The sequence below is a fragment of the Euprymna scolopes genome, chromosome 1, assembly GCF_053919585.1.
Source record: "Euprymna scolopes isolate OS-2025 chromosome 1, ASM5391958v1, whole genome shotgun sequence".
Taxonomy (NCBI): domain Eukaryota; kingdom Metazoa; phylum Mollusca; class Cephalopoda; order Sepiida; family Sepiolidae; genus Euprymna; species Euprymna scolopes.
Window position 1 is genome coordinate 19,508,210 of NC_136482.1, and position 20,886 is coordinate 19,529,095.

General features: G+C 37.8%; 1 pseudogene; it reads left to right on the top strand.

Moving 5' to 3' along the window:
* Nucleotides 1-8,593: 8,593 nt before the first annotated feature.
* On the top strand, nt 8,594-8,736 carry LOC145284482 (U2 spliceosomal RNA; annotated as a pseudogene).
* Nucleotides 8,737-20,886: the final 12,150 nt, after the last annotated feature.

The following is a 20,886-nucleotide window of genomic DNA, read 5'->3' on the forward strand; positions in this document are numbered from 1 at the left end:
GAAGGTTAGGATTATAAAGTAAATGAAATGCAAATTTGTGAAAATGAAAATTAAATAAAGTTTAAATGACTTTCCATTTGCCAGTTTAAATGCTTCCACATTCCTTTAGTGTTTCTATGAATCACGAATTCATTTATTTTATAGAAGTGTAATTAAATATTACAATTTCCTCTAGGTTAGAGTTAGGGCTTAAGTAAAGGTTAGGGTTTAAGTTAAGGTTAGGGTTTGAATTAAGGTTATGCAGTTTACACTAAGTTGAGTGCATGTCAAATATCTCCATTTAGTTAATAGTATAAAATTCTACTAAAAAATACTAATTTGCTGTTATCTGTTTACGGCATATAAATACTGTGTTGTTTAATGTTGAAGCACACAACTTAGCGTCAAACAGAATATTGCTGTCACATCTGAGGAAGTACCATACATAGCACTCTGCCTTATATTGACAAAGTAAAAAAATCGACTTCAACATCTAGTGGGTTTTATCCAATGCAAACAGGTATCTCGCCCTGTTGACAGGGCCAGAAATTTACCGATTGCAACCCTATGCAGAGGAGTAAATCTTTCCCACCGAAAAAGAGCAACCTGTGGTGACCCGTGTTACCTTAGCATCGAATTAGTCCGAGTACACCGTGCTTGAATTACTTACAATACTTTAGCCTTGCATCAACTTCTTGTCTGGAGCGATTTCCTTTAAAAGAAATTAATATTTGATTTAAATAAACTTCAATATACGCTTTACCTTTCTACGTTTCATCGACGTCTGACAGTATTTATATCTAATCAGCAGTGAATTCCATGCTTATTAGTGAAAGTTATCTAGTTGTCATTAAGAACATTTTATGCAGCTTTGCTATGACAAAGAACCATCGTAAGGAACAAACAGTACTTCCAATAATGTGAGGAAATTCTCCTCCGTTCAAATAAATCGTCGAAATGGTTGATGATTTCACTTTAATGCTTTCTTTATAATAGGAGGTGCGATCCTGAAACGGCTTCACACTCACCGGATTTAACCCCATCTTCACCCAGATTTTTATATCTAGTGTTATCTTGACTGATAATTATGAAAACAATCGCTTGAACTAAATAATGGTATCACAACCTACATCAGGACATTTATAGAAATGTGTCAAAAATGTGGAGAATTTTGTACTTTAAATTTTATGGCGGTAAAACAAAAACAGAAATTTCTTGGACACGTTCGTTACAGGCCTAACTTTATTTGTAGCAAATATGGTTGAATTATTGAAAGGAATCTTAAATCTTATTAACAATTCAGGGATGGTATTTGAGGTGGGGTTATCATCTTATATTTTACTTGCCGTCAAAGAAGCTGAAATAATGCGTATATAGAAAATAAGACATTGTGCTTCGACAAACTTTTAGGAATAACATTAACTTCTGACCTGAGATAGAAGTCTTACATCAAATCCGTTGTTAAAGTCGCTAGAAAAATCGTTGGATCATTTTACCGCTCAGAAGATATGTAACCTACGGTACCTAAGAAGCGAATGCGTTATAAGATAGAGTAATTTTGCCACATCTGGGAGGTGCTGCTTAAAAAACTTCCTTCGCAATCTAGTGGAGGATGCTTTTTTCCCTTTCCAACTACCTCTTTTTGGCAGAAGAAAATTTGCTAGTTCTTCTATTCTATTGTTCTTTTCATGGTATGTGCTCAACTGAGTTTCAATGTATGCTCCCTTATATATATATATATATATATATATATATATATATATATATATATATATATATATATATATATATAAATGTAAATGTTGGTTCGTTCGGAATGAATTGTCTAAAAAAACCACTGGACGGATGGCTTCCACGTTTTGGTATAATATGTTTACTATATCCATGTGTGTTTTTATATATTTCTTTTTAATTATAACATTATACTTAATTTTTCTATGATAAAAAGGTGGATTTCTTTTTACCGAGAGACCATTTTTTTTATTTAGGGACAATTATTTATTACCACTTCCTGTCACGTGACCAGTGTTACAATTTAGCGGTTTTCCTGCTAGATCTGGAGATTTCGGTTACAATCTAGCGGGAAATTCTAGAAAATCTGGAGGTATTTGGCACCCACACAATTTGGCATTAGATTATTAAAAAATAAAGAAAAGCGCTTGAAAATATTTAATGTAAGTAAAAAAAAAGTAGCATTTATTGCCTCTGGTAACAATTGTTTATTGATTATTTGTTTTCTTTTTCACCTTTTTTTTCGACTAACCATTCTTAAATCTCACTATAAAATCGATTTTTCCAAGTATATTTTAGGTGGGGGGAGGGATTCCAACCTCCGAAGTTTGGGTTTGTATTACTGTACACATAGATTCGAAAAAGTTGTCAAAAAACTTACCGTGTTAAAGAGAGAATCAGACTCCATCTTGAATGTTCCAATACATCGGTAAACACTGTATGGTTTTCGAGCTGAATAAACATGTTACATTGAATAAAAACACGAAAAATATATCCAGTTAGGTAGAAAAGTAACTTATCTTGCGTTTGATAACATTTATTTGTTATATATTTGTTTTTTGACAACTTCTTCGAATCTATGTGTACAGTAATAAAAACCCAACATATTATTCAGCTCGAAAAACATACAGTGTTTACCGATGACTTGGAAAATTCAAGATGGCGTCTGATTCTCTCTTTAACACGGTAAGTTTGGGAAAAGGTGTTATAAATAAAAAAAACTATACAAAATACTATTAAAAACCCGTCGAATATATGTCAACCTATGTCACGGTATCATATATTGAGCGAGTTTTTAACAGTATTTTATCTGGGTTTTTATTTATAACACCTTTTCCCAAACTTACCGTGTTAAAGAGAGAATCAGACGCCATCTTGAATTTTCCAATACATCGGTAAACACAGTATGTTTTTCGAGCTGAATAAACATGTTACATTGAATAAAAACACGAAAAATATATCCAGTTAGGTAGAAAAGTAACTTATCTTGCCTTTGATAACATTTATTTGTTATATATTTGTTTTTGACAACTTTTTCGAATCTATGTGTACAATAATACAAACTCCACCGACAACTCTAATTTGTTTGGGGGGGAATGTGATGTAAAGGGCGGAAAATGTTAAATGGTGTTCTAATTGGTAAATGTCGGTGCGTTACTTACGGAAAATTTGAAAATTCGATGTTCCAGGTAAAAAAAAAAAAACAGATAAATTACCCCCCCCTACTCCAACTTGGTGTGCTTTCCTTTTCCTTTTCTTATTTTATTTCTTTTTCAGCTAATTTTAAATTTTCCACCCAAAAAGCGCTATAATGTATTTTTGAAAATTAGAAAACTCTATGTCCTGGAAAAAAAAATCCCCTCCCCCAACGTAGTTTTCTTGGTGAAGCCGTCGTTTATGCTACAGCGTGCATGCGCGTAGCATAAACGGAAGCTGCAAAATGGTGGAAAGATTTCGTGGGTTCAAGGGTAAATACCATGCAAACGGTAAATTTGTCCCAAGTTTGACTATCAGATTCGTTGTCAGCGACCTATACAAAAACAAATTAGAGTGGTCGGTGTTCTGTAGTAGAGTATCTGGATATTTACCTTTTTTTTTTTCTTGCTTAAAAAAAAATAGCATTAATACAGTAAGTTAGGTAAACTGACTTTTTCGTTTAAAAATGGAATTATTTCCCTTTCGTTATCAACTTTTTTTTTTTTTTAATAAATATTTTGTGTTTTATATACATAATGTACAATTGTTGAATGTTACTGTTTTGATTATATTCGTTTGGGGGGCACAATTAAAAAATTAAGAAAGATTAAAATGAAGCGAAATTTAAGTTTCCGTTCCATTTTTACAACAACCGTAAAACAGTGCATACTCAGCAAGTTTTATCATAATTTATAAGCATATTGAAACACTAAATCAACATTTTATTTATTTTTTTGCATAATTAATGATTGAAGTATTTTTCTGTTTATTTTCTTAACATCTGTTAAAAAAATAAATAATTTGTACATTCTCTTGAAAAAAAAGAATCAAACTTTTCTCTACTTTCACATGTGTTCCATTTTAACAAACTGAGCCACAGCAACGCGTGGCCGGGTACAGCTAGTATATATATATATATATATATATATATATATATATATATATATATATATATATATATAAGTTTCGTGGTTAAATTATAAATTCTGGAAAAAACAACAGAGACATATATTCGATTTAAGAATTTATTGGTTGACAAAAGGAATATATAGAACGGGTTATTTTAATTTCCTTAATCCATGGATTTTCAACAATGGCTTATATCATCAGAGGAAATGAAATGCAGTTAGCAAAATGTTCAGCTGCGAATGGACGCTATTTTGCTTTTCAGCACACTTCATATAATAATCCACAACCACTCAAAAAACTATTTTCAATAATTGTGCTGAAAAGCAAAATAGCGTCCATTCGCAGCTGAACATTTTGCTAACTGCATTTCATTTCCTCTGATTGTTGAAAATCCATGGATTAAGAAAATTAAAATAACCCCTTCTATATATTCCTTTTGTCAAACAATAAATTCTTAAATCGAATATATGTCTCTATATGTTGTTTTTTTTTTCAGAATTTAAAATTTAACCACGAAACTTATATATTGCTCTATTCTTAAATATTGAGCTTTTCCTTTTTGGCTAGGATCATACTGAAAGTATTACTTTAAGTAATATCTATCAGAATTTTTCATCTGAATTCTATCAGTGTCGTATCTCGCTTATATATATATATATATTGTCAGGTCATGTCATATGCTACTGGTACGATGTAACCCAGTACTACCTGCCTCATGGTCGGGTCACCGGCGACTAAACTGGTTCCCCTACCAGACTCGTTTGGTGAGGAGGGCGGCTAGTCTCCCTGAAGGATTAAAAACAAGACCTTTCAAAGGGCGAATGAACCCCTTTTCGGGGTCAACGGCCAACTAGCATCATGTGTGTTTGTGTGTATGTATACTTATACATATATATATATATTTGCGCCGGTACAAGGAAATTACCAGGTTGGTGTCTGGGGGCGCGGTTATACCACTAAGAGAAGGAAACTCTTACATCAAACCTGAGGGCTGTTATTTGCTTGTTCTGTGGCAATTGGTTTGCACCGAGTGAGTTAATCAACACTTTCAAAAAGTGTGGATGGTCCTACACGAGCTTTCACCACTTAAATCAAGTCATTTGTGTGGGTTTCTGACAGCTTATCGTAATTTCATTATGAAAACCTCACACTGTCCTGCAAGAAGTCCACTGGCGATGGAGTGAAAGCGACGGGGACAGGTAAAGGATATTACTGGAAATCCTCAGCCGGATCTCTGCACAGTGGCGGCTGATGGTAGATGGCCGTTCTAGCACAAACTTGTGAGCAATTGTGCTGTTCGTGTCCTCCATCAGGGACAAAGCAACCCTATTTAGGGATAGCACTGCTTTCCCTGTGGCGGGGAGGGGGCGATAAAAGGAGCCCTAAAAATTGCTTGCTCACCACTTAACTTGGCAGCCCGCTGCAGCTGTCTGGTTATCCAGTTGCGCAGCCAGAACAATAGAATACGACAAAAAACCTTAACAAAGAATCTCTCAATAGGGTGTTGAAATGTCCGAACCCTCCAGGATAATGATGCTGCACCCGAGCGCAAGACTGTCCTTGTTTCTCTTGAGTTACAGAGGTATGATATTGACATTGCTGTCTTATATGAAACTCGCTTGCCTGGCAATTCTCAACTTCGAGAGGAAAAGGGTGGATATGACTTCTTTTGGTCAGGAAAGGCAGGAAATGAACCCCGCCAATCAAGCGTTGGTTTGCCATCAAGTCCAAGCTGGCAAAGTTCTTATCGTCTTTGCCCAAAGGCATATCTGATCGTGTGGCAACTCTTTCCTTAGAATTAGAAGGAAACACCAGGGTGACGCTAGTTAGTTGTTACGCCCCAACGTTAGCCAGGTCAGATCAAGAGAAGGATGACTTCTACGATGCCCTCCGTGATGTCCTCTCCAGACACCATGATAAACTCGTTCTTGCTGGCGATTTCAATGCTCGTGTTGGTAGTGACCATCTGTCGTGGACCGGTGTATTTGGTAAGCATGGCATAGGCAAGGTAAATGCAAATGGTTTACGACTTCTTACAATCTGTAGGGAGTTTGACCTCTGTATTACCAATACCATATTCCAACAACCTGTGCATTGGAAGACGACATGGATGTACATGCGTATATGTATGCGTGTATGTGTGTGTGCATGTTGGCATGTGTGCAAGTGTGTGTACATGCGTACATCTGTATGTTTGCGTGCATCTTTATGTATGCATGTATGTGTGCGTGCATGTGTATGTGGGGTAGAGAGGGTTCCCGTAAGCCGTGGTGAAGGCAACCCCTCCAGGAGAAGACACTCTCTGATTTAAAAAAAAAGCTATGAAGTGAGAAACCAGTACCTGCATTAAGCTGGTCTGCAGTTTGACTTGTTGCTGGCTATATTGCTCTTGCTTGTTACTGGATCTAAACATTTTGAACCGCGAGAGACACTTGCCTGTCGTACAAAGCTAAAACTCTTTAAGATCATCTTTGTATAGATACTTCCTCAGACATTTGTCTATAAAAAATAGTCGTGTGCCGATGGAAAAGTTGTGACGCGTGTAGGCCTGAAATGCTGGAAGCATGTGATAATTTATCTGTTATGATTCTATGTATGTATGTATGTATGTTTACATATGTACATGTGTATGTATATCTATGCATATATACGTGTATATGTATTATGTATTTTTATGTGTGTATGTATATATATATATATGTTTGTGTGTATGCATGTAACTGTATGTGTATGCATATATATGTGTACAAATGCATATATATGTATGCGTATGTATATGTAGGTATATATATGTGCATATATGTGTACGTATATGTATATGTTTGTATATGTGTATGTGTTTGTATATGTGTATTTATATGTGTATGTATATGTAGGTATATGTGTATGTATGCATGTGCGTATGTATATGTATGTATGTGCATTTGTGTATATATGTATATATGTATATATGTGTGTATGTTTATAGATATGTATGTGTATATGTGTATGTGTATGGATATGTATATATGTATGTACATGTATGTATGTATATATATATGTGTGTGTGTGTGTGTGTGTGTGTGTGTGTGTGTGTGTGTGTGTGTGTGTGTGTGTGTGTGTGTGTGTGTGTGTGTGTGTGTGTGCAAACCAATTCACAAACCGTCTTCACAATTCGTGTGAATTCGCTGGCAGGACTAAAAAAAAGTCATCTTCGGGCACATGAACTTTCAGTGCCTGAGGAAGTGGCACTCGTCTGACAAGATGTTGCAATCATAATATCATTCACAGCAAAAACTTATATAGCTACAACAACTAGCAATTGTTTCCTTTCTCTAAAACAAAACGAAACTTCTATGGAACACAATACCGCGGGGTTGCTTCTCTCCTGATTACAATATGGGCGTTTTCTAGCTCAATGTGAAAACATTTTGCTCAGTCGCCATCTTAAAAAATCAGATTTTATCGAAATATCACCTTCATTACTAATCATCGCGGTTAACTTTTATCCTCGAGTTGCTTTTGGGCTTTAGTAAGTGGTGAAACAATAGTAAAAAAATAATTTTTATTCCTTTTTAATCCCGTTCTTGAATATGAGATTGTTTTAGTCTTTGAATTGAATGAATGTTGTTTTGCTTTTTTTCTATGAAATAGTTATTCAAACAAAAAGAAAAAACGCGTTATTTGTTTATTCATATTGATTGGGTTAATTGTTTATTACTTGGTCTCTGTTTTCATTGTGAATATCTGAATTCCGGAAGCGATTCCAAGGATTGATTTCGGAAACAGCTTGGGGAGTATTCAGATTTAACGTGTATAAAAATGCGCTTCAGGTTGTACAAATCTACCACGAAAATCCTGTATTCAAAATGAATATTGAGAACTGAAAAAAACATATATATCAATGAATATTGTGTTGCAACAGAAAGGGATAAAACTAGAAAAAATGTTTTCTTGTTAAATTTTAAAAAGCGAATAAAGGAACAGGAAATTATTTTTAAGCAAAAAACTATTATTTCGCTTTTAGAACAATTAAGTATTTCGATGTTGGAAACCACCGATTGTTATTTTTTTTTATATAATGATTTTATTTTTCGGTGTCTTGAAGCTGTCAATCGTGAAACGCCGAGAGTACCAAACGTGATGCGGAAATTTGAAGTCTTTTATCTTGATTTCCCCGCAGTATTTTAAGCCTAAAACTTCTTGCTTCGTTACCTCAACCCAATTCCTTTGAAGAATCCGATTATCTTATGGAGACAAACAATGGATAATCATAATGAAATCGCCGTGATTGGGATTCGGACTTTTTTGTTTTAATACACATCAGCCATAAAAAAGAATATTATTATTATTATTATTATTATTATTATTATTATTATTATTATTATTATTATTATTATCATCTATATATTAAGACGATAGCGTGTGTGTCTTTTGTGTGTCACGCTTATATCCGGGTCGTTTAAATTGTTATGAAACAAAAAAAATGGTGCGCTGTTAAGGCAAACTAATAAAAATTTGTTCTTCTCGGCCTTTTGGCCAAGATAAAAGTGTAGTATCTGTTCTTCAGTTGCTACATTTCAATGTATTTCTCAGTAGAGGAGAAATCCTTTACAACAGACAATTTTTTGTTCCTTTTCTCCACGTTAAAAAACGACCCTGGTGTCTAAATCTGTCCCGATGGGAGGCAATGTAAATAGGTACTATATTTAATGTAACAAAGTTTTAATATTACAAACGTAACTGGGAAAAGTAATTTCTGATTTGATTACAAAATGCACAGGAAATGTCTCTTCTGATTGATTATAAGATGCCCTGGAAAATGTCCCTTCTGATTATTTTTTGTTTGTTTACTTGCCTCCCCTCAAGGGCAGAGTTGGACATGAGGTCGGTTAAAATTTTTGGGGGGAAACCAGCTACCCAAAAGGAGCACTCTGGGCAGTAACAAAAATAAAAATTGTATCAGTAATGAAGGATTTCTCCTCCATTACCCAAGACCAAAAAATGGAGGATTTAAGTAACTGGAATGTTGAGACTGATACTACACTCAGAAATTCATGTTGAAGCAATGATTGCCTAATCCGTAACCGTGTTAATGTTTTTATATATTAATTTCGAAAAACTGTTGAAACAGTTTATGAGTTAAACATTACTTTATTTCATGTATATTTTTAACAGTAGTGTGGGTGGATATGAAATTAGTCCCGGAAATGGCTGAAACCATTTAAGCATTAAACATTATTTTATTTAATGTACATTTTTAACATTAAGATTGTAGATAAGAAGTCAGTCTAGGAAATGGCTGAAACCATTTACGTTTTAGACATACCTTTATTTAATGTATATTTATAACAGTGGGGTGAGTGATATGAAGTCAGTCCCGGAAAGGGCTGAAACAGTTTACGATTTAAAAATTACTTTATTTTATGTATATTTTTAACGGTGGGGTGGCGGATATGAAGTAAGTCCCAGGTTGGAATGAGATAAGTGCAAATATATACTAGCAGAAAGCGTCGCCCAGTATTGAATGAGATAGGTGGAAAGCATATAGTAGCAGAATACCCAGTGTCGCCCGGGATCGGATGAGATAGGTGAAAGATATATACAAACAGACTATGTGGCGTCACCCGGGATTGGGTAAGATAGGTGGAACGTATATACTATAAGAATACCCGAGATTGATTGATGTGTTTGTAATGAAATAATCAGCCTAGGCAATATATCAAACTTATTATTTTAGTAAGGGGTAGCAACATAGTGGGTTAAAGTTATTAAAATTTTTGTCGAAATTAGTAATATATCCAAGAATTATGAAAAATGATGAGATGTGAGTTACTTGTTTGGTGTGTTTGTAATGAAATAATAACCTGAAAATGAAAAAATAATAATAAAATGAAATAATAAATATTAAAACTTTGTTACATTAAATATAGTACCTATTTACAATGCCTCCCACCGTGACAGATTTAGACACCAGGGTCGTTTTTTAACGTGGAGAAAAGGAACAAAAAATTGTCTGTCGTAAAGGATTTCTTCTCTACTGAGAGAGAAATGTAATGAAATAAAAGTTCTTATATTAGCAGGAAGAGAGCATAATGTGGGTTTTTTAATTATAAAAATGATTGTCGAAATTAGTAACATATCCAAGAATTATGAAAAATGATGAAATGTGAGTTAATTGACTGGTGTGTTTGTAATGAAATAATCAGCCCAAGCAATATATCAAAGTTATTTTTGTAAGGGGAAGCTGTAAGGTGTATTAAACTTATGAAAAATTATTTTCGAAATTGATAACCTATCCAAGAATTATGAAAAATGATTAAATGAGAGTTAATTGATTGGTGTGTTTGTAATGAAATAATCAGTCCAGGAAATATATCAAGATTATTATTTTAGTACGAGGGTGATAAGGTGTGTTTAAATTATGAAAAGTGATTGTCGATATTAGTAACATATCCAAGAATTATGAAAAATGATGAAATGTGTGATTTAATGCATTAGTGTGTTTGCAATGAAATAATCAGCCCAGGCAATATATCAAAGTTATTATTTTAGTAAAGTGGACGATGATGTCGGTTATAATGATGAAAAATTATTGTCGACGTTAGTAACATATCCAAGAATTATGAAAAATAACGAAATGTGAGTTAATTGGTTTGTGTGTTTGAAATGAAATAATCAGCCCAGATAATATATCAAAGTTATTATTTAAGAGTGAGGGTGGGTAATAATGCGGGTTAAACATATAAAAAGTGATTGTCGAAATTAATACCACGTTTGGTCACGTCTTTAAAACGCAGCATCGGGCGACCGCGGCTTCTTGATCCATTTGCCAGTTCGCTGTAGAGGATACGGCCATCGGGAATTCTGCGCAGGTGTCCAAGCCAGCGCGATCGTCGTATCTTGAGTGTCTGGAACAAGGAGCGGCTGCCAGCACGTTTTAGCACTTCTTCGTTGGTGATTCTATCCCACCAATTGATGCCCATGATATGTCGCAAGCATCGGAGGTGGTAGACGTTCAATCTTTTCTCATGAAAATCGCTGGTATTTACTTTACGTTACGCCAAATTAGATGTAATTATATTTATAGTTTCTGGACAAGTCCATTATTCCTGAAATATGCATATGAGCTTATCAGATAACAATATTCCATGCCTTTAACCTGAGAGAATTTGTAAAATCAGCTAGTGTCGAATAAAAAGTAAAGACGGAACGCTCTAAGTAAAGTTGTTCCAAGCAAGAATAATATATTTGCCATTCGAAGAGGTTACAGCTGAAGGGAAGCTCTTGAAAATAAACTCGGTTTGTTGATATTTCGTGTATACGAAGAAGAAATAAATAGTTATATGCAGTTGTGGTAGTAAGACTTAGTTGCATCATGGGAGGAAGTCTATAATACAAAAAAAAACAAATATGGTGCTGCTTCTTGAGTGTCGATTAAAGTGAATGTCTGTTTCGAAAATTCCACCATCGAATTTGAAAGGAGAATATGCAATTGCTCTTGATTCGCTTATTGTAAAAATGAACCAAATCCCAGACCAAATAATAGAAGTATCTTGCTGATCTTTACTGTTTCCAAAAGCAAAGAGACAAAACTTGACAACTAATGATTGCTACTACCAAAACTGTTGCAAAACCTATTTTAAAATAGTCTATTTGTGATGTTAAAACTTGCAAAGATTTTTGCGGGTGTTGATAAAATAGTGTTGGAAGAGGAATTTTCCGTAAGAGAAAGGAATTTAGAATTAGAGCAACAACACTGATTCATTGTATTGTGTGCGCGAGGTGTCAAGACGAACGGACGTCGGTTTTCCTCCATTGAAGTTGCATTTAATCTTGACGTCCTTTTAGTATCATGAGAACGGTTTAAGACAGAAATTTGCTGACATTGGACATGAACACGGTGCTGCGTTTTTTTAGTTTAACCTAAAACTTCAGTTGGACATTGTTTTAAAGGCTTCCATTATCGTACCTTTCGGGTATCTGAAGAAGAAATGGAGTTTATCCGATGTACTTGACGTGAAAAAAATAAACCACATCCCAGAGCAAATAATAGAGTTAATTGCTGTTTTTTAATAGCTTCTATTAATCGAACCACAAGGAGTATAAGGAAAAAATATCTCTACGCTTGGTATTGTTAATATTTTTGTACAACTTCATTATCTAAAAAGGCAATTAGTTACATGACACATGAGACGAACGGATGTTTCTGTCAAGAATGAAGATGGTGAGCAGTACTCTTTATATATAGTATATAACAACGTAAAGACATCAGTTAGTGTTTCTTTCTTTAGCGATTGCTATAAGATTGTATGTGTGCAACAACGGGATTAATGTGAATTTTGACAAGGGCCACACTGAGTGCAGGATAAACTAGATATGTAATACAGAATCGTTCCCAGATTTAAATGAGAGATGAGCGGTTGAGGCAGAGGACAACGGTCAAGCAATAGAAAAAACAGGAGCCCGACGATGATGTGCTTTAGACAAATTTTGCAGCATAGCTTTAGTCCCTTTTCCTACCGTTCTCCCTCGACTTAGTACTATACCTTAACCATATCTCGGACAGTATAGATGCAGAACTTTTCTGAGATATTAGCGCAGAACTCTTCCGAGATATTAGCACTCAAGAACATGTATTTTGTAACTAATGTTCACCACAGTAACTGGCTTTCTCTAGTTACACGACGCAGCTGATAGCAGCAGGCATAGCTTTTTTATATCTTATTCCTGGACACAGATAATCACGTTCCCAGTCCGTCTTCCAGATCGTGAGGATCAGCAAGCCTTGCTTGTACAATTCTTTCTGACCACAGTTTCCGAGGCTTGTGTGATAAATGCCCACAGACTACACAGGAATGCTGATTCCGTTGTTACATTGGTATACATTACCTTGAAATCTCGACCCCAAGTTGAAGATCCATTGCTCAAATTGCCTTCAACATTCACATCAGAGATTCCTCATGGAATAGTATCTTTTCTCTTTCAGTGAGACACAGTGCAACAAGGTTATTAAATAGTTGGAAGAGCAATTGAAACACATTTTCTCACACGTAAGTTTTATAGCAAACTCAACTCTCTCCAATAGTTTACTACTACTAATGCAGTTGTAACTGTTGAATAGCAGCATGTATTCCGTATATTTATCCGACATAAATCCAGTATAAATAGACTAAAGTTTAAAGAAGTTAGAAATAATTGTACCAGTTAAAACTTCGCAGAAATTAAGAACTCGCGGCTGTTATATTAGAAAATGCCCCGGCAAGGTTGTCCCAGTTATTTTCAAACTCTATAACAAATGTCTTACCGAATCTTGCTTCCCTGACTGCTAGAAAATTACTTCTAGAGTACCAGTTTATATATATATATATATATATATATATATATATATATATATATATATAGAGAGAGAGAGAGAGAGAGAGAGAGAGAGAGAGAGAGAGAGAGAGAACATTTAGGAAGGCTAAGCGCTGTAATTTCCAAGTTAGTATCTGGGGGCGCGTTAAATACACCGGGATAGATAAACCCTAATGCATCTAGGCGAAAGAAAACTCTGATGAAAACCCTGAGGTATGCTCTCTCTTGTGGCAACTATTGCACGAACGAAGATTAGCAGTTCTACCAAAACGTGTGGTCGGTTCTGTATAAAGTCTTTACCACTATAAAACAAATCATTTGTGTAGATTTCTGAACAACTTAGTTGTTCTGGCGGTAGCTCATACGTCGAAATCGACAAAAGGGCCCATCATATATGGAAAGTAAACATACGAAACCAAAACTGCATTTACATCACACTCATTTTATTTCATTATTAGCATAATTTGTCTTACACGTGTTTCGTTGAATGGTAGAAATTCGCCAAACAACTTATCAGAGACAGATTTTTGTTCCTCGAACAAAAACAAAGTAAGAGACTTTTTCGTTGGCTTACAAAGAATAAAAATTAGTGGAAGGAAAGAGAAATCCTTAAAGGTGACCAGGGCAAATATATTACTTGTATATACTTTGTTAGAACCCTTTTTGAGTAAAGAAAAACGCTTTTGAACTGAATGAACACGAAGAGACCTTTTTATTATATATCACCATACGTGAATTCAGGACAATTCTGAGTTTTCGTATTTAGGGTTAAAAATATTGAAGACAATAAATTATTCATAAACATAGAAGTTGTTCATAAATAATACAAATAATAATAATGAACCTTAAATTCAATTAGATACAATTTGCCCTTCAAATATATTTTAACTAAATTCATACGAAACTAAATCTGACGAAACATCCGTTCAGCTAACAGATTAAATTTTGTTAAATCAAACATGCTCGATTAACCAAGAACAAGACGTATATAAATACATGTTCATTTTTAAAATTTGGGGTATACAATATGAATTTCCAAGCCTGCAAATATTACTAACGTATTTATCATTCAAATGAAACTAGCAACTAAGCAAATCAATTTTAATCTTAATCTTAATTTTAATTAACTAATGGTAGCTTACTTGCGATGATTTAAATAAATCTAATTTTCTAACAACAATAAAGAAATTGGATAATTGGATATCATTGAATTACTTCCCTTATATCTGAAGTTGCATTTATCCCGTTTTTCTTTCTCTTCCTGTTTTTTTTTCTTTACTGTCCTGTTTCTTACTTTTTTTCTTTTCCTCACGTTCTTTCCATTCTTTTCTTTTTTTCTACTTTAAAATAACAGTACTACATATTAATATAAACATATCGTATATGTGGGTATGCGCACTCATGCGCACGTGTTTGTAGTCGTAGTAGTAGTAGTAGTAGTAGTAGTACGGAAATAGCATTAACTCAGAGAAACCAATAATTAAAATATATTGAGTTATCTAATACATCCTATACGTAACACAATTTGCCGGTATGAATGCATTTTTCCCGTCAGACGCCATGTTGTTGTCGGTCAAACGGAGCTCTCCTGTTTATGTGAGAGCCATATTCATCTTTCCTTGTTTCGACCAGTCACCTGTTCGTTACGTTTTCGCTGTCATGACATATGACTTCTAGCTTTCAGGTTAGAATAACTGTTCGTGATATCCACTTCATTCACGGATAAATTCTTTCGAATGAAAAAGGCGTAGCGAATTCGCCAAAAGGGATGCGTCTATTATAACTCAATCTTCAGATTCGCATTATCACGGACTTTAGATGAAGATTAGTAAAATGTATAATTTTTAAAACAAATATCACCCATCATTACGGAAGTCGTGTTCGTCTGACGCGGTGTCAGTGGCTTTGTAAGGGCCGGCGGCTAGTTCCAGTTTAGAGGCCTGCATTGTTTTACCACCACTGCTTCAAATGAATATACACACAACGGAAGTACGTCCCTGACAATCGAATCCTTCCTTCAATAACCAAAAATGTTGCATTCTTTCAATGATTCTGTCAACGTATTTCCGGCAAAGTCACGCACGGCTGCCGGCAACCAGTGAACGTCTGTTCTCACTACTGTCGCCATTTTAAACCTTCTTTCACATACGCGGCTCCTCGCTTCAACTGTTTTCAATAACCCCGCCATCTTGATTTCATTTTTTTGTTGTTGTTTAAATCATTTCTAAAATCCTTTGTATTAAATTAAAAATGTTTAATTCGACATCGTCTTATAACAGCTTACACATCAGTCTATTTGTCTATCCTACTCGTTTTCGTGCTTTATTAATATTGTTTATATATATATATATATATATATATATATATACATATATATATACATATATATACACACACACATATATATATATATATATATATATATATATATATATATATATATAAGCCTGAAGAATCCTAGAGTGCATGAAACGCGGAATATTCAGTGTAGCTTAATCGCCATATACATTTTATAACTTACTATATATATATATATATATATATATATATATATATATATATATATATATATAAAATGGTTAAAGGACCAGATAATGAATAATTTTTTAATAAAAATATTTATTTATTAAAATTGAAATCGAATTTTCGACCCATAAAAGAGCATTTATCAGAAAAATCCAGATAATACTTTGTCGCGGCTTGGCCGCTAACAAACAACAACAACAACAACGACGGCATTACAAACGACCAGCAATTAATAGACTCTACCAAAATCAGCAGTAGCAAGTAAACAACAACAACAACAACGACGGCATTACAAACGACCAGCAATTAATAGACTCTACCAAAATCAGCAGTAGCAAGTAAACAACAACAACAACAACGACAGCATTACAAACGAACAGCAATTAATAGACTCTACCGAAATCAGCAGTAGCAAGTAAACAACAACAACAACAACAACAACAGCGCGACAGACGACAACCAATTGAGGGCCTTTCGCCAAAATCATCAGCAGCAGCAATGTCGGCGGCTGTCACGTGATTTCAGGGCCCCGTTGTAGAAAAGAAATTTAAAAAAAACATCTTTTCTACAACAATAACAAAAACAACAAACTTTAATTTCCTGGAAAAAACTTTGAAATACAAACAACGAAATCCTTCAGCATCGACTGCTCGTAAAGAACACATCCGGGAATTAATATTAACTGTTGTTTATAAATAGAAACAATTTCCTGCCCGTCCCCGGTATCTAGCAGCCCTCTGAATATTTTCGGCGATATTTTCGCCGCTCGTCGGCTTGGTTTTTTCGGCAAAGCTCTGCACTTGCTCACGGTTCCCTAACCGTTCGACGCTCGCGCAATCACTGTGACTCCAGTCTCACCACTGTAGCAGTCCAGTCCACCACCACTACAGTGGCTCCGGTCTCCACGCCGTAGAAGTCCACTACCACTACAGTGGCTCCGGTCTCCACGCCGTAGAAGTCCACCACCACTACAGTGGCTCCGGTCTCCACGCCGTAGAAGTCCACTACCACTACAGTGGCTCCGGTCTCCACGCCGTAGAAGTCCACTACCACTACAGTGGCTCCGGTCTCCACGCCGTAGAAGTCCACATCATCACCACGACTCTGGCCTCCATGTCGTCTGTACCTTTCATACACTGACTTCTTCCTTCAGTGTCAGTCCGATCCGAGCGTCCGTCCGTACTTGATGAACACTGAACCCTCAGTGTTGCTAATTCGTTCGTCTGTACCTCTCATACACTGACTTCTTCCTTCAGTGTCAGTCCGATCCGAGCGTCCGTCCGTACTTGATGAACGCTGAACCCTCAGCGTTGCTAATTCGTTCGTCTGTACCTCTCATACACTGACTTCTTCCTTCAGTGTCAGTCCGATCCGAGCGTCCGTCCGTGCTTGATGAACACTGAACCCTCAGTGTTTGCTAATTCGTTCGTCTGTACCTCTCATACACTGACTTCTTCCTTCAGTGTCAGTCCGATCCGAGCGCCCGTCCGTACCTAGCGGATGCTGAAAACTCAGTGTTGCCAATTGTCCGTCCGTTCCTCTCATAGCCTGAGGCTAACGTATCAGTAACATCTCAGTCGGACCCAAGTCAAACAATCACCCGCATCAGTTACCACGCCGATTCCTCCGACGTCATTCCAGCTTACGGCGAACCGACAAGCATCCCCCTTACCGAATACACCGGCGACGGATCCCGGACCAGCATCGCCCAGTGAACAAATTTGCATTTGCCACCCTTTCGTTTGTTTAAATAAAAGGCGAATCTTCGTCTTTAAACTAAACCACCAGAGTTTGTCATTTCTTCTTTGTCCTGTTGTTTCATTCCTTGTCCTTGTGTCTGATATATATTTAGTTGCACGGTCAGTTGGCTAACCACCTTCAGGCCTCCCCGCAACAAGTGGTGACCCCGACGTGATACTACAGACACAGGCTTGGAAAAATAGACAGGCAGAGAAGATGGCAGAAAGCACAGAGCCGGAGATTAACTTTTCTGCCCCGCTGGTCCAGTTACCGCCTTACAATCCAGTGAACCCCAGGAGTTGGTTCATCCAGCTCGAAGCAATTTTTGCAGCCCGGAGGGTCGTTCGCCAGGACTCGAAATACGCCTCAGTGGTGCAGGCACTACCTCCATCTATGGTAGAAGAAGTAGAGGACATCCTCCTCAACACTCCAGAGCAACTCCCATATACCTGCCTTAAGGAAGCAATCCTCAAGCGAACCGGCCGTTCAGACGAGGATCTCATCAGAGACCTATTTTCGAATGTGACTCTCGGGGACAGAACCCCATCCCAGCTCCTGCGACTGATGAAGAGCCGACTCGGCAACAACAGCATGGCAGAGCCCATTCTCCGCGGTCTTTGGTTGGATCGGCTTCCGCAAAACATTACCCAGGTCCTGGCACTAGTACCCGTAGAGACGCCCCTGGAAATAGTGGCAGACTCGGCCGACAAAGTATACTCACAGGCACACCAACGGATACATCATGTCGAGAGTGACCCCGGGCACCGCTCACGACGATTGGAAGACGAACTTACTCGACTGCGAGCAGAGCTGAGAGAGCTCAAACTCTCCCTACGCCAGAGACAACGTAGCCCAATACCCCACACCCGGAACCGAAGCCGTACCCGCTCCCCAAGCCGAGGACAAAGGAACCTCCCAGGCACATGTTGGTACCACCAATCCTTCGGTGACCGGGCCCAAAAATGCCAACCTCCTTGCAATTACAATAAGGCCCAGGGAAACGAATAAACCGACAGACAGCGACGACTACTCCTGTCGGGACACATCCACACAGTCGTCTTTTCTATGTGTGGGACCGTAATAACAGTCTCAAATTCTTAGTGGACACCGGCGCCGCTATCAGTGTTATACCACCCACCAACAGACCCACCCTGAAACCCACCTCCTTTCAACTTCGAGCAGCAAATGGATCAACCATACAAACCTTCGGCAACAAGGAACTAACCCTCAACCTCAACCTCAGGCGGGATTTCAAATGGTCATTTACATTGGCCGATGTGAAAACACCATTACTCGGTGCCGATTTCCTGGCCTATTACAACCTGTCCGTCCACATGAGGACAAGGACCCTGTCTGACGGCATGACCTCGATAAAAATCATAGGAACCCCTTCAAGCCTCAACACGACGGGAATCAGCGTGGCAACACAACACGATCCACGGTACGCAACCATCCTGCACCGGTACAAGGACCTAACTCAGCCCATTAAATCTACCGATGCAGGGGAACACCAGACGCAACACCACATTAAGACGACCGGACAACCAGCATTTTCCCGACCCAGAAGACTACCTCCACACAAACTAGCTTACGCCAAGAAAGCATTTGAAGAGATGTTGGCGGACAACACCATCCGCCCATCGGACAGCCCATATGCTTCACCACTGCACCTGGTACCCAAACCGAACGGCGAGTTCCGTATATGCGTGGACTATCGGAAACTAAATTCATCCACGGTCCCCGACCGGTACCCCGTTCCTCACATCCATGACTTCGCCGCCGGCCTACAGGGAGCCAGAATTTTTTCGAAAATAGACCTGACTAAGGCCTACTATCAGGTCCCAGTGGCCTCAGAGGACATCCCAAAGACAGCAGTGACAACTCCCTTTGGACTCTTTGAGTTTACCAAAATGCCTTTCGGATTACGCAACGCAGCCCAAACATTTCAGAGACTCATAGACGAAGTCTTGCGTGGACTACCTTACGTCTATGCTTACATTGACGACATCCTGGTGGCTAGCAGAGATGCTGACCTACACGAGAAACATCTGGATGAAGTGTTCCGCCGCCTAGCACATTACGGCCTCCGGATCAACCCAGACAAATGCGAATTCGGAGCACAACACATTGACTTTTTAGGCCATCACACCGACGCTCGTGGAATCACCCCTCTGCCAGAGAAAGTAGAAGCTATCCAGAATTTTCCGGTACCCACATCAATCAAGCAGCTGCGACGTTTCCTGGGAATGATAAATTTTTACCGAAGATTCATCCCAGGATGCTCAAGTCTCCTCACCCCTCTGACGAATATCATACAGAGAAAAAACAAACCCATCTCTCTGGAAGGCGACCAGCTGAAGTCCTTCCACACAGCAAAAGCATCACTGGCTAACTTCACGAAATTAGCACACCTTGACCAGGACGTCCGAACGCGGATATTCCTCACGACAGACGCTTCAGACACTGGAGTCGGGGCCGTGGTAGAACAAGAAATCGATAATCAGCGAAGTCCAATCGCATTCTTCTCAGCTAAATTATCGTCGGCACAGTCGAGGTACAGCACCTTCTCAAAAGAACTCCTGGCAATATACCTTGCCATCAAGCACTTCCGGCACCTATTGGAAGGAAGACATTTCACGGTTCTTACAGATCACAAACCGTTAACAACCTCCCTGTCAAACAACTCTGACAAGTATTCGACACGCGAAATCAGGCATTTGGACTACATTTCGCAGTTCACGTCCGACATCCAATACGTGAAAGGAAGAGACAATGCTGTTGCCGACGCCCTGTCCCGCTCTGACGTCAACTCTATTGAAGACGGCCCACTCAGCCAAGAGATGATAGCGACAGCTCAGGAATCCGACACAACCCTCCCTGAGGCCTTAGAAAACACATCTCTGCAACTAAAGGAATTTCCGGCACCGTTCAGCAGTAAGACCTTGTACTGCGACACAAAGTTGAGCAATCCCAGGCCCTACGTACCACCGGCACTAAGGAAACAAATCTTCAACCACTTTCATGGATTATCACACCCCAGCAAACGGGCAACCGTTAAACTTATCGCTGACCGTTTCGTCTGGCCTAACATGAACTTCGATGTCCGGAACTGGGTAGCGACTTGCCTTGAGTGTCAGAAATGCAAAGTCCAACGACACACGAAATCTCCACCAGGCACATTCAACAACC